Source organism: Macaca fascicularis, chromosome 1 (genome assembly GCF_037993035.2).
Source record: "Macaca fascicularis isolate 582-1 chromosome 1, T2T-MFA8v1.1".
NCBI lineage: Eukaryota > Metazoa > Chordata > Mammalia > Primates > Cercopithecidae > Macaca > Macaca fascicularis.
In genome coordinates this window covers 117,020,768-117,036,556 of record NC_088375.1, presented here as the reverse complement: position 1 = coordinate 117,036,556, position 15,789 = coordinate 117,020,768, and the positions used below count along the sequence as shown (strand labels likewise).

The window sequence follows — 15,789 nt, the reverse complement described above, 5'->3', positions numbered from 1 at the left end:
AATATCAAATGTATAAACATTAACTTATTTAAAAATAACTCAGAAAAATAGCATTTTTACAGTTGGTACTAAGATCCTACGTATTTTGGGTATGGGTCAGACCTTACCTAATTTAGAAAAAACAAATTGTCAGTTTATCTTAATTTAGTGTGTGTGCGTGTAAGGGTACGGGATAGAGAGCTGAGGATTGTTACTTTAACTGATAAATAATGGAAAATAAGTCATGGCCACGATTTCTTATTTGCAGTACTTAAGAGATACTTGTTTAGTTAGTATTTCTTTATTAATAGATTAGTGTAATAATTTGGTGTTTAAGTTCTGGAGTCAGACAGTATAGATTCATACCCTCGTTTGCCACTGATTAGATTTATGATACTGAGAAATTTTGAAACTGTGTTGTTTCCTTTGTATGCTAGTGGCATGTATCTACTGTACAGATTGTTTTATTGAAAGAGATAGTACATGCAAAGCACTTAACATGGTTCCTGACATTTAGTAAATGATCAATAAATGTTTATTATCATCATCAGTGATTATAATTGTAATGGAATATTTTTATTTGGAACCTACTTTCCTTTAAATACTGTATATTTTCTGAAAAGTTGGGTACAGTTTGATTAATATTTAAATGTATATACTAGAATCTTACTGTCTAAAGGAACATTTTATAACCGGTTAGCAACAAATGTGTGCCTACTGTGGCAGGCCCTGCTTTTATGGAACTTTCCATCTAGGGAGAGATGATGGGCATTAAATAAATAATTTTGATTTTGAGGTGTGATGAATGTTATGAAGTTGTACTCAGTGCTATCAGAGCATGTAATGAGTGACTTGGTCTATGGAGTTTGGGGTGGAGGGGCAGTGGCAATAAGGAAGACTTCATTGAGGAAGTGTGCCTCAGAAACATAGAATGAGTAGGAGACCACTTAGTGAAGTGGAATTGGAGGTTGAGGGGAGTTATGGTCAAAGCGGAAGACACAACATGTGTGAGAGCCCTAAGGCAAAAAAGCTTGGCATCACTGAGGATCTGAGAAATGTTAAGTATAGCTGTTGCAGAGTGTGTGGATCTAGGTGATGAGACTAGATGAGAGGTCAGGTTTGGCCTGCTTACAAGTTTTTTGTCCTCCTTCTTGTTGTTACAAAAGTTCGAATTAGTTGTCAGCATTCACAGTTCGGGAGATTTCATGTAGAAGTCTGGATTTCTGATTTCTCTTGAAAAATTAGAGGTTATTATCCAATGTATTTTCAGATGGTAATATTCAAGCCACAATGTAGTAGCGGCTGCTCCCTATAGAGGGGGCATGTGCCACTCAGAGTGCGAAATAAGTAAATATAAATGAATCGATATTTAACCTGGTTGTTGTTGAGTTTGCAAATTCTAGTCAGGATTCTAGACAGTTTGTAGTTAAGTATTTTGGTCTTTATCATAAATACTAAGAGAAGTTATTGAAGGATTGTAATAAAAGCAAGATAATGACATGATCACTTTAAACTAAAAAAAATTAATCACTTTGGTTGCAGTGATTACTTACTGGATGGTGAGAAGCAGGAGGATAACAAGTTAAGAGGAGGTCTGGGTCACAGAGGATATATTGGCTTAGAAGACAGTGGTGATAGTGGAGAATGAGATAAATTAGTGGAGAAAGGTGGTTGATTCAAGAGGGGTTAAACTATTAAGTTTCACAGAAAATGGTGGTTGGTTAAATATGGGGCTAAAGTAGAAAGAAAAGAGAGTCCAAGATAAATTCTAGGTTTCTGGGTGACATGGCCATGGATTAGTAAGAAATATATACTATATTTAATTAATGCTTTAATTTATATTAGTGGTATTACATGAATTTAGTATATTTTCATGAGGAAACCAATATATTACTTTCTATTAAGTAGTTCATAAATAATCCAGAAATTTCAAGCACTATAGATACACTTTATAGATAAGGACATATTAAATGTGTAGTTTGGTTTTAATTATGGTTATTTATAGTATCTATGATTTTGCAGTACCCAAAACCAGAAGTTGTTATAATATACATGTTGTTATATGCTGATATACATAAAGTAATATACATAAGGTATACTTTGTGTACATAATAGATCTCAAGAATTAAAAACTTTTTTTTGAAAACTGACATCTATTTTATATAATGGCATTATATAAATGGGCTTTGTGAGTTAAAAAAAAAAAAAAGAAAAACCCAGCTTATGAGCTGTTTATTTGAATAGCTAATAAGTTTCACCCTCCAGTGAGAATTTTGTTAGTCTGAATTGAATACTTGAGGGTCAGGTATATGTCTACCTTTGATAGTTTCCTCAAAGGGGAAGAATATAAGCATTGGAGTTATAAATAAGGCTGCATCTTAATTCTACTAACTAGCTGTGTGACATTGTGCTAGACGTAATCACTCAAACCTGTGCGCTGTCCAATACCACAGCCACTAGTTGTATATGACTCTTGCACTTAAAATGTGGCTAATCCAGGCTGCAGTGTGCTTTAGTGAGTTTCTCAAGTTCTTTATGTCATGATTTGTGTTTTTTTGCTTGATTCAGTTTTATTACAAGGGTAGAGATTTCAAATCTCACTATTGCAATTTTAATTTTCTTGTCATCTTTCTTTGTCTCATCCCTCTTCTAGACCTTTTTTTTTTCTCTATACTGTTTTTTATTTGGGGCTTTCTGCTCCAATGTGGGCAACGTCACATTGTTTTATCCTCTAATAAGTCCGCTGGGTGTTCCATTTCCCTTATAAATTGCTCATGATTCTTTTTCCCACTTCCGTTTACTCAGACATGAATTATTGTGAGGTCTGTTTATATTTGACATTTGTCAACAACAGACTGGTGTAGATGCCTTTGCTGCATTTCTTTTTGGTCCACTCGTATACTGAATGAATACCCTTTTCATCTTTGTAGTTGGAGAGAACAAATTGATCTATACAGCTCTCAGTCTAGTTTCCTCTGTTATAATGGTAGTCTCTTCAGTAGTCTCAACTGTTTTGGTGCTAGAATAGGGTTTTGTGTAATTCCCAAACTCAGGGTACATTTAGAAGTGTGGACAGTCACTGAGATTCTTTTTGTCTTGCCTCTTATCACACAGAATGCAGTTGCTCATCAAACTTCACTCGCACAAATACTCCAAGAGTTGCTCTTCTGACAAAATGTAGCTAAAAAGGTAAGAATTAGGAAGGAACTGTGTGGAAAGGGAGATTAAACTGCATGGAGGTCTCTGTCCCATTTTCTCATCGAGACAGAACATTCGGTCCTTGAGATAGGGTACAATTGGGATAAGGTAATAGTTTGGACATTTTTTGTTTCATGAAGTAAGGCGTTGTTCTGGAAAATCTAGATTTTTTTTTTAGTAAGCTCTTTCAGATTCTGACAGTAGCTTCGTGATGGCTCTTAATTTTTTTTGACAGTCTGAGTTTTCATCATTTTCTGTGCCTTTCACAGATACAGTAATTTAGAAGAGGCTATATATTCTGGGGCGGCTTATCAGATAACATTTTGTATACGCTTGTTTAAAGTCTGATTTTGATTTGAAACAAAATAACAGTGACTTTGCTTTTATTAGTTCAGCATTATAAAGTCACTGAATATCTCAGTATGTTTCATTCTTCTCAGAAATGAGGAGTATTATTATGGCATAGTTAAAATGCAGAATGCCAAAGTGTGAGTCCTGATTTTCATGTAGGTCAGTGAGGGTTGGACTTTTCAGGAGGTGACATAATGTGTAATGTCCATAATAAGTGAAAAGTATTTATTGGATGTAGTTAAATGTTTCAGGGAATTCAAAATGGTTCAAGTACTAGTTTATTTGCTCTAAAAGCTATAATACTTTTACACAGTTTCTCTTGGGTTTTATAAGAAGATTTTCAGGGCTATGAAATATTTATTTTCTCTTGTTAATACTTCTTTTGGGCTTTCTTGATAAAATGTCAAATTCACAATCTCAGAATATTCCTCCAATATTATAATGGGTTTATATAGATTTAGTCTCTATAATATGTAGTTTGAGATTTTGTTTTCTACCATCGCTGCTTACTGTAAATGTTTGCTTGAATTACTTTGAGTTTTTTCACTTAATGTTATTTCTAATAGTGTTTCCTGATCTTCAGGTTCTTGTTAGTATTTTACTTGTTAACAGCTGAGGGTAGCCCACATCCACATGTCTTAGTCAATTTTTTTGTTGTTAGAATACCACAGACTGGTTAATTTATAAAAAATAGAAATGTATTTGGCTCATGGTTCAGGAGATTGAGAAGTCCAAGAGCATGACACTGGCATCTATCTGATGAAGACCTTCTTGCTGTGTCATCCCATGGAGAAAGGTGGAATGGCAAGAGAGTGAGTGAGAGAGAGCAAGAGGGAAGTGGGCAGAAATCATCCTTTTATCAGGAACCCACTCCTGTGACAGTGGCATTAATTCATGAGGGCTCTGCCCCCAGGACATAATCACCTCTTAAAGGTCTTACCCCTCACCACTGTTGCCACTGTTGCGTGGGGATTAAGTGTCCAACACATGAACTTTGAGGAAGACACATTCAAACCGTAACATCACGTATAGACTTGCTCTCTTACCTCCCCTGTCATTAGGTAGTTTTTCTTTTTTTTTTAATCTTTCTCATGTATTGTTCATGATTGCATAAAGTGTTTTACAATCATTTGCTTACGTATCTGTCTCTTTCAATAGAAGATGTACTCCTTGAGAACAAATTACTATATTTTATTTATGTTTGTGTCTCCAGTGTTTGAAGTACATTTGGTCCTTAATAAAATTATATGCCTGTTGAATGAATGTTGTCCATGGCAAGGTAACAAATTCCATGAGAGAAAATATAAACAAAATACCAGGAAGTGTTGAGAAATAAGATGCGAAAGCAGAGGGAATGATGTCTTAAAGTGAGAATACGTTATTTAATAAAGGCCCTTTATAAAAAATAATAAGATTAGGAATAATTTGTGTTTTCCGTATTTAGAACATACTCTTTTAAATGTATCTAAAATATTTTGCATGCCCCCACATGGAAGTTTTTCTTATTTAGGAAAAAAGGAAGAAAATAATAGAGAATATATGATGAGTGTTTTCGTATATTTTCTTTAATCTTTATGTCAGATTTGTAAGTTAGGTATTAATAATTTTTTTTTTTTTTTTTTTGAGACAGGGTCTCATTCTGTGGTCCAGGCTGGAGTGCAGTGGCACAATTATAGTTCACTATAGTCTCAAACTCCTATGCTGAAGTGATCCTCCTGTCCCAGCCTTCTGAGTAGCTGAAACTATGGGCATGAGTTGGGACTACAGGTGTAAGCAACTACGCTAGGCTAAATTTTAATTTTTGTAGAGATGGGGTCTTACTTGTTGCCCAGGCAGGTCTCAAACTCCTGCGTTTAAGCAATCCTTTTACCTTGGCCTCCCAAAGTGTTGGGATTACAGGTGTTAGCCACTGCACCCAAACGAATCTTGTTTTTACAGATATGGATACTTTCAAATGGAGCTCATGCTTAAGATTGGAAAGTTGGTAACGCAGAAGCTAAGTATCTTCTAGAAATCAGTAGTACATGGTAAACATTAATTGATTTTTTTTTTTAAGTGAAAGCAAGTTTATTAGAGGAGGAAAGAAACAAAGGATGGGCTACTCCATAGACAGAGCAGCCAATTTATTTTTAACTGGGCAAATGTTTTGTTTACTATTGTTTGAAAATTATAGAAATATTTAACTTATATAGGAGGCAGAGGTGGGAGGATTGATTGCTTGAGGCCAGGAGACTAGCCTGGGCAGCATAGTGAGACCCTGTCACTGCACACGCTTGCACACGCACACACATGCACACAGCTGGGCATGGTGGTTGGTGCCTGCCTTTAGTCAGAGGCTGAGGTGGGAGGATCACTTGAGCCCAGGAGTTCGAGGCTGCAGTTAGCTATGATTGTGTCCCTGCATTCCAGCCTGGGAGACAGAGACTCTGCCTCTTTAAAAAAAATTAACTTCTGGTTTGGGCTGACTCCACATATTTCTTGGATAGGAAAATCATATTGCTACTTTTATTTTCCCTAGTTGTGCAAATTCTGTCAGAAAAGTTTATTTTCACTGCTGTTGAATTTTTGCTAGAACTTTATTCCTGTCGGAACATGGTTGTAATGAAGTCTGCACTGGAGTTTTATTTTCAGATTGGGTATTAGGATTTGTCATTAAAAAAATCTCCTTCAAAGAGGAGTCTTTCCAAATATCTGTTTTTGAATTTAATATAGACCATAAGGAAGACTTCATTATATATTAGAAAGAACATTGGACTCAGTGTTAAGAGACAGGGGCTTTAGTTTCACCATTGTCCTTAGTTGTTGAAGTATATTTAGATAAGCTATTCAATTTCTCTGTGCCTTGATGTTCTTATTTATGAAATGAGGGAATTGATTGAATCTTTAAAGATTTTTTTTCTAGCTCATGCATATGAAATACAAGTAATTTTATGAAGTAGGGAACTGAAGAGTGTGCAGTAATTTAGTTCATACGTCTCAAATATTACAAAGATAAAATGGATTCTACTAAAGGAATTAGTCTTTTTTGTATATAAAAATTAGTTTAAAATCACTTTAGAAATGACTAAAATTTATTTACATCATAATATGATTATTTACATAATGAAATCTATACCAATTTAAAATGTGAAAATGAATGAAATGACTTTTATACATTATTGTTTCTCATTAGTTTAAAAGTATAGTTTATTGAGCATTTTACATGCCAGCCTGAAAGTAGTGGGTATATTTACAAAATTGTTTTCGGGTGTCATTTCTTGAGCCCAGTTATCAATGACACATCCTCACCTGTTACCTAAGACTTTAGGATAGATTCTGTGGAAAACAGTCCTTGACTGAGGCCTCAGACCCTTTGAAGGCTGTTACTACTCCTGTGGCACAATTTTCTTTGATTTAAGGCGATAATTTCCTTTTTAAAAAAATGTTATTTTATTTTTATTTTTTAACAAAACACACCTGTCATGGGAAGGACTATAATTTTCTAACCTTAATACTGAGAGCTACCACTGAAAGTGTTCTCTCCTGTTCTCCATATCTTAAGAACAACTTTTGGTACAAGTTATACAAGTAGTTTTTTTTAAAAAAAAGGAAATTAAGTAATCTGGAGATTACAAAGAACAATGCAGGTGTTGTGTTTCCTTTTGACTTTTTAAAATGATCAACCTATTACGTATATCTCTTGGCCTCCCCTTAGTGATATTGCTGTTACCATTAAAAAATATTAGCCACAATCATTTATTCAGCAAGTGTTTTCGGTATTATGTACCAAGCATTTTGCTAAGTATTGGAGATTATTAGTGAATGTTACAGAAGATTAATTTTGTCTATTGAAAAATTAAGATCTTAGACTCACATCTTAATATTTTTCTTAAAGTGTATTATTGTGTTTGGAGCCAGATTCCAGGAGTCTTAGATATACCTTTCCACCTATGGGAGGTTCTGGTACAGGCATTTAGGTCATTGGCATTTTTTAAGAATTCAGATAAGTTACTGGTTTATCTTTCCCCATTTTTGTTTTTTTTTTTCCTAAGATGTATTTAATATCATTAATTTATGGTTTTTTTTTTTTTGTTTGTTTTGTTTTGAGATGGAGTCTCGATCTGTTGCCCTGGCTGGAGTGCAGTGGCATGATCTCGGCTCACTGCAAGCTCCGCCTCCTGGGTTCACGCCGTTCTCCTGCCTCAATCTCCCGAGTAGCTGGGACTACAGGTGCCTGCCACCACGCCCGGCTAATTTTTTGTATTTTTAGTATAGACGGGGTTTCACCGTGTTAACCAGGATGGTCTTGATCTCCTGACCTTGTGATCCACCCGCCTCAGCCTCCCAAAGTGCTGGGATTACAGGCGGGAGCCACTGCACCTGGCCCTAATTTATGTATTTCTAACATACGGTCTGGGTTATCTGGTATAAGGAAAATGGATGCTGTGGTCAAGAATAGGTTGAGGCAGACATCCGGTCCAGCATGACTCAGGAAGTTTGGAGTGCAGGCGTACAACTCTGCTTATTATGTAACCATGCCATGTGAGGCGTATTAGGTGATCACCCATGTGCGTTTGTGCTTGGCTTGGAGCCACTGTTGTCTGTGAAAGGTATAATTACCCTGTTAACATGGTACATAAGGCTCGTGCCAAGGCTCGCTCATCCCTAGAGAGAGAGAGAGAGAGAGAAACCATGTTGATACTGTCTATGATTCCTCTAGTGTTTTTCCAACTACCTGCCACTCACCCGCCAACTCTCCTCAGACCTCAGTTAGAACCTGACATCTGGAAATAAGAGACAAATATTTTGAAGCTTTTTGATAAGGAATCAGGCTTTGGCATCTGGAAAGAATGCCTGACATTGTGTGAAGTTGAGATCTGGTACATTTGTATGTACAGTTGGCCCTCTGTATCCATATGTTCCACATGTGCGGATTCAACCAACTGCAGGTTGAAAATATTCAGAAAAAATTTAAAAAGATGATTATGTTTGTACTGAACATGTACAGACTATTTTTTCTTGTCATTATTTCCTAAAGAATACGGTATAACCACTATTTACATAGCATTTATGTTATATTAGGTATTATAAGTAATCTAGAATTATTTTAAAGTATGGGAGAGGATGTACATGGGTTATATGCAAATACCACACTATTTTATATGAGACTAAAGTATTTGTGGGTTTTGGTTTCCAAAGGAGGTCCTGGAACCAATTCCTCATGGATATCAAGGAACAACTGTGTTTATATTTAGCCATATATGCATATACATATTTACATATGGCTATATATGGTTATATCTGTATGTTTATAATGTTATACATGACTTTTTTCCAATTGGCAGTCAGGTGGCATCTGATACAGAGTTTGTATGTGTTTGGTATATATCTGTTAAATATAATAAATGAGAATTATTTTTCTATTTGTGATGTCATTAATAAATATGTTTTCGTGACTAGATTTTTTCCCTCTACATAAGAAGGTGGTAACACCCTGGGTAAGGTGAACATTGAGCCTCTGGCTCCTTTTGAGTGCTGTTGGTATTAATGTAAATTAATGGAATTTTCATAAAGTGCAATTTACTTATATCAACTAATTTATAGTGCATATTCTTTGATGCAGCAGTTCTTCTAGGGATTTATCCTTGGGAAATTCTCACATCAGTGCACAAAGAAATGTTCAAGAATGTCCCCTGAATCTATAATATGACATATTGTAAATGACCTAGATGTCTGTCAGCAGGGGATTAGTTAAATAAATGATATATCCTATCCCAATATTTACAAAGGGTTTTTTTGTTTTTGTTCATTTTGTTTTTGGTGCTGTGAATCTCTCTGGTTACTCCCAAAAGCACCACACTGTTTTAATTTAAAGGTTATTGGCTTACGCCTGTAATCCCAGCACTTTGGGAGGCCAAGGTGGGCGGATCACGAGGTCAGGAGATCGAGACCATCCTGGCTAACGTTGTGAAACCCCGTCTCTACTAAAGATACAAAAAAAATTAGCTGGGCGTGGTGGCAGTCGCCTGTAGTCCCAGCTACTCGGGAGGCTGAGGCAGGAGAATGGCGTGAACCCAGGAGGCAGAGCTTGCAGTGAGCCAAGATCACGCCACTGCACTCCAGGACCTGGGCAACAAGAGGGGTCTCCTGTCTCAAAAAAAAAAAAAAAAAATTAAAAAAGTTATAAGTGTACATAAGTCTTAATGGATGATATTACTGAATGTCAGTGTAACTGCTAGTTAGCTTTGTCAAATCTTAACATTTTCTTATTTTAGCTGAAGATTACCCTTCTTGAGGTAAATTCCTAAACTGAGTTGAACATTGTCATTCTCATTACATGGTTTTATATTTCCATAATGTGTATTTGTTGATAAAATTATATACAGTTTTTCATGTTTTTAAACATTATGTGTCATTCTGCAAGTTGTTTTCCCCTTTGTGTTATCTTTACAATTTGATGTTTGGGCTCTGGTTCAATTATGTAATTATCCACCTATTCAATGATTAAACCTCAAGTTATTTGTATATTCCCCTGTTGATAGATTTTTAGTTTTTTGTTGTGGTGGTGGGTGTTGTTGCAGAAACATTCTGTACATATGTTCTTGGGCGCATGTGTTTTTTTCCAAGGTAAAAATTTAGAACTGTAATTACTGGGTTGTAGGGTATGTTTATGGTTGACTCTAAATTTTTTTGTTTATAGCTCCTGAAGTGGTTATTATACCAGTTTATACTTCCACCTGTGTCTTAACAAGCCATGATACTGTTAGACTTTAAAACTCTTTTCCAGCCTAACGTCAATTTGTTTGTACTTCCCTGATTACTAATGAAGTGAAATATGTATTTTTAACATATTTATTGGCTGTTTGAGTTTCTTAATCTTTGATGCTTGTTCAATTTTTTTTGCTAGTTTTCTTTTGGGTCATTGCCTTTTTCTTATTTATTTGTAGAAGTTATTTGCACATTCTGGATGAATTCTGTGTTAGTTAATATGCATTACATGTTTCCTCCTGTGAGTACCTTATTTTTATATTTGTTTATGATGTTTTTATTTTTACACAAGTTTGAAATTTTAATATATTTAAAATTGTTAATATTTTCGTCTATGGTCTCTACTCTGAAGTAACAGTTTCCTGTATTTTCACTTCTGGTAGTTGTAAAGTTTTGTTTTTCACACCTAGGGATTTAATCTACTTGTTGATTTTTGTGTATGATGAGGTGGGGACTGAGTTTATATTTTTCCATATGGGTATCTAGTTGTCTCTGTGTGACTTATTGAAGAGTCTGTTTTTTTTGTCATGGATTTGTAATGTCATTTCTGCAATATAAATTTTTTCATATATTCATAGATTTGTTTATGATTTCACTTGGCTCTTGTGTATATTTCTGTTGGAATAATGTGCCATTTTGTTAAGTATAGCCTTTAGATACATCTTGACATTAGATGGTGTGGGCTTTACTACCTTGTTCTTCAAAATTTTTTGCCCTTAATTCTAAACTTTCATAAGCATTTTTTTTTTTTTAAATTCAGGTAAAGTTCATTTAACATAGAATTAATCATTTTAAAGTGAGCACTTAGTAGCATTTACAACGTTCACATGTTTGTGTAACCACCACCTCTATCTAGTTCAAAAACATTTTCGTTACTCCAAAAGGAAACTCTGTAACCATTAAGTGGTTACTCTCCACTCCCTTCTCCCTGCTTCCCCCCAGCCTCTGACAACCATCAATCTGCTTTTTCTATAGATTTACATGCTCTCCATATTTCACATAAATAGAATCATGCAATCTAAGACCTTTTTTGTCTGGGTTCTTTCACCTAGCATAATGTTTTTGAGGTTGATCACACTGTAACAGGTAACAGGTATTAGCACTTCATTTCTTTTTTATGGCTGAGTAATATGCCATTGTTTGTGTATATGTGATTTGTTTATACATTCATCTGCTGTTGGGCATTTGGGTTGTTTCTACCTTTTGGCTATTGTGAATAGTGTTGCTGTGAACATGTGTGTGCCTGTATTTGTTTTGAGTACCTGTTTTCAGTTATCTTGGTTATATACCTAGGAATGGAATTACTGGGTTGTATGATAATTTATGCGTAGCTTTTTGAGGAACCACCAGACATTTCTGTAGCAGCTGAAATGTTTTATGTTTCCACCAGCAATATAGAGGTTCTAATTTCTTTATATTCTCTCTAATATTTATTCATTAAAAAATTATATCCATCCTAGTGTGTGTGAAGTGATATCTAATGATGAATGAATGAATAATGATGAATAGGAATGAATAATAATGTTGAACACATTTTCAGGTGCTTGCAGACCATTTGCATTTTTGAAGGAATGTCTATCCAGGCTTTGTCCATCTTTTAAATTGGTGGTTATGTCCTTTGCACAGAAGTTTTTAATTTTGGTGAAGTCCAATTTATCTGTTTTCTTTTGTTGCTTGTGCTGTGGGTGTCATATCCAAGAATCAATTGCCAAATCCAGAGTCATGAAGATTTACCCTAGAGTTTTTCTTAAAATTTTTAAGAAGAGTTTATGGTTTTAACTCTTATTTAGGTTGTTGATTCATGTTTAGTTAATTTTTGTGTATGGAGTGAGATAGAGGTCCAAATTAACTATTTTGTTAGTGGATATCTGTTTGTCACAGCACCATTTGTTGAAGAGACAGATTTTCCCCTATTGAATAATATTGGCACCCTTACTGAAAATCAATTGGCTATAGATGTATGGGTGTGTTTCTGGACATTCAGTTCTATTCCATTTATCTATGTGTGTCCTTATGCCAATATACACAGTCTTGCTTAATGTAGCTTTGTAGCAAGTTTTGAAATTGAGAAGTGTTCCAGCTTTGTTAATCTTTTTCAAAATCGCTTTGGCTATTTGGAGGCCACTGACGGTTCCTTATGAATCTGAATATTGGCTTTTCAGTTTCTGCAAAAATGACTGTTGGAATTTTGATAGAGATTACATTGAATCTGTAGATTGTTTTGGTACTATTATCATTTTAATAAGAGTAAGTCCTCCAACCATGACCACAGGATATCTTTCCATTTTTGAGGTGTTCTTTAATTTTTCAGCAATGTTTGTGTCAGCGTACAAGTGTTTTTTACCTTCTTCATTAAATTTATTCCTAGGTATTTTGTTCTTTTGTATGGTATCAAAAATGCAATTGTTTTCTTAATTTTTTGTTTTGGGTTTTTAAATTTCTGGTGTATAGAAGCACAACTAATTTTTAGTGTTGATGTTATGCACTGCAATTTGCTAAATTCACTTATTAGCTCTAGTAGTCATTTTATGAATTCATCGGGATTTACTAGATATAGGATCATGGCCATCTGTGAAATGAATTAAATTTACTTCTTCCTTTCCAATTCGGATGTCTTTTCTTTCTTTTTCTTGCCTTGCTCTTGCTAGAACTTCCAGTACAGTTTCAAATAGTAGTGGTGAAAATGGGCATCCTCGTCTTACTGCTTATCTTAGGGGCAGAGCTTTCTGTCTTTCACCATCGAGTATGATATTAGCTGTGAGTTTTTCATAAATGCCCTTTATCATGTTGAGGAAATTCTCTTCTATTTTTAGTTTGAGCATATGTCCCTTCACTCTATTAATGTGATACAGTACATTCATTGATTGATTTTCTTATGCTGAACCATCCCTGAATTTCTGGGATAAAGTCTACTTGCCTGTGCCTGTAGTTCTTTTAATATGCTGTTGGATTCACTTTGCTAGTATTTTGAGGATTTTTGCATCACTATTTATAAGAGATATTAGTCTGTAGTTTTCTTGCGATGTCTTTGGCTAGCTTTGGTATCAAGATAATTTCTGGCCTCGTAGAATGAATTAGGAAATCCTTCCTCTTCTGTTGTTTTTAGAAAAGCTTGAGAAGGATTGCTGTTAATCCTTCTTTAAAGGTTTGGCAGAATTCACCAGTGAAGCTATTTGGTTCTGGGCTTTTCTTTTTTGGGTGGTTTTGGATTCCTGATTCAGTCTCCTTACCTGTCACAAATCTATTCAGATTGTCTTCTTGAGTTAGTTTTTTTAGTCTGTTTTCAGGAATTTGTAACTTCATGTAGATTATCTAATTTTTTGATGAATAATTGTTTATAATATTCTTTAAATTTTTTTTTTTTTTTTTTTTTTTTTAGCATTGGGGGTCTGTGTTGCCCAGGCTGGAGTGCAGTGGTTATTCACAGGTGTGATCATGGTGCACTGTGCACTGCAGCCTTGAACTCCTGGCCTTAGGCTGTCTTCCTGCCTCAGCCTCTTGAGTAGCTGGGACTACAGGTGCACACACCAGACAAACCGGGCCATAAAATTCTCTTTTAATCTTTTATATTTCTGTAAGGTCAGCCACAGTGTCACCACTTTTATTTGTGATTTTAGTTATTTGCATCTTATCTGTTTTTTTCTTTGTCATCTAACCAGAGGTTTGTCAATTTTGTTGATCTTGTTGAAGAACCAACTTTTGGTTTCCTTAGATTTTCTCTCTTGTTTTTCTATTCTCTGTTTTATCACCACTCTAATTTTTCATGTTTATGTCTGTTCTTCAGGTTATGGGCTTAGTTTGCACCTCTTTTTCTAATTCTTTTTTTTTTTTTTTTTTTTTGAGACGGAGTCTCGCTCTGCCACCCAGGCTGGAGTGCAGTGGCCGGATCTCAGCTCACTGCAAGCTCCGCCTCCCGGGTTCACGCCATTCTCCTGCCTCAGCCTCCAGAGTAGCTGGGACTACAGGCGCCCGCCACCTCGCCCGGCTAGTTTTTTGTATTTTTTAGTAGAGACGGGGTTTCACCGTGTCAGCCAGGATGGTCTCGATCTGCTGACCTCGTGATCCGCCCGCCTCGGCCTCCCAAAGTGCTGGGATTACAGGCTTGAGCCACCGCGCCCGGCCCTCTTTTTCTAATTCTTTAAGTTGTAAAGATTATTGATTTTAGATCTTTTAAACGTAGGTATTTACTACTATTAATTTTCCTCTGAGGATTGCTTTTGCTGCATCTCATAAGTTTTGGTATGTGTTTTTGTCTTCATTTATCTGTATTTTCTAATTTCCCATGTGATTTCTTTGACATATTGGTTGTTTAAGAGTGTGTTGTTTAATATTCACATATTTAAGATCTTTCATTTTCCTTCTATTATTAATATCTAACTTCATTTCATTGGGGTCAGGGAAGATATGTTGTGTGATTTAATCTCTTTAAATTTATTGAGACTTATTTTGTGGCTCAAAATGTGGTCTGTCCTGGAGAATGTTTCATGTGCACTTGAGAAGAATGTCTGTTCTTCTATTACTGGGTAGGTGCTCTGCATATGTCGGTTAGTCTTCTCTTTCCTTATTGATCTTTCTAGATGTTTTAGCCATTATTGAAAATGAGGGTATTGAAGTTTCTGTTATTGTGACTTTGTCTGTTTCTCCCTTCATTTCTGACAATGATTTCTTCCTATATTTTGGGAGTTCTGTTGTTTAATGTATATGTTTATAGTTTTTATATGTTCTTAAATTGACTTCCATAAGTATTTTAGAATCAGGTTATCAAGATACCATCCTTGTGCCTTCAGGTTTCACTTTAGTGCTTTCTGTTGGTGGAACCTCGTAGGAAACCATCTGACAAAAGAAAGATGTAATTTGCAGAGTTTAAGCCCTAGCATCATGAGCTTAGATGACTGAATTTGGAATTATATAGAAGAGTGGATTTGGGGTTGAAAATTTTGGTTTACTTACTGATGCTTTCTGGCTGTCTGAATTTTAGTGTATGAACTTTGATTAGGTCTTGATAAGCAGTCAGTGGAACAGTCTATGAGGGACCTCTTCCTTGTAGAATTGGAATTGAATAGCCAGCAGCTCACCTCAGACAAAATGGATGCCTGTTGGAATGGGCCATTTCTCAGTAGAGCCTTGCAGAGTTTTATGACTTGTGTAGTCTGAGGTTTTTGCCCCAGGTGGATGAGCAGGAGGGCATCTTTCCAGTAGTAACAGAGACAAGCTCTCTTAACCTGTGCTGGAGGATATACCAGTTCTTAACTCAGTCATGTGATAGACTTGCCAGGAGAAGAACCTATATAGGTGAGTTCCTTGCTAGGTTCCAGGTCTCTTCCTAGATTCCTGACAGTGCCTTCTGTCTGAATGTGTAATAGTAATTGTGGGCTGATTGACTGCCTTCCTGCATTCCACTCTATTCTTATCTATAACATATTCAGAGTAACTTGGAGTTTTAATCATGTAGGTAGGATCCTTCTCTATTTTTCAGGGACGTTGTGATGGATTAGAGTTTTCTATTCTGTATTG

General features: G+C 35.5%; 1 protein-coding gene across 4 annotated transcripts in view; it reads left to right on the top strand.

Annotated features, from left to right (window-relative positions):
- Positions 1-15,789, top strand: part of MAN1A2 (mannosidase alpha class 1A member 2) — a 167,234-nt gene that overhangs the window by 3,066 nt on the left and 148,379 nt on the right. The window contains exon 2 of one of the 4 annotated variants that reach the window (XM_005542191.5): positions 3,094-3,168. The exons of the other annotated variants lie outside the window; for them this stretch is intronic. The gene's annotated coding sequence lies outside the window, so the exon portion shown is untranslated. The remainder of the gene's footprint in view (positions 1-3,093; positions 3,169-15,789) is intronic. 4 annotated transcript variants of the gene reach the window in all.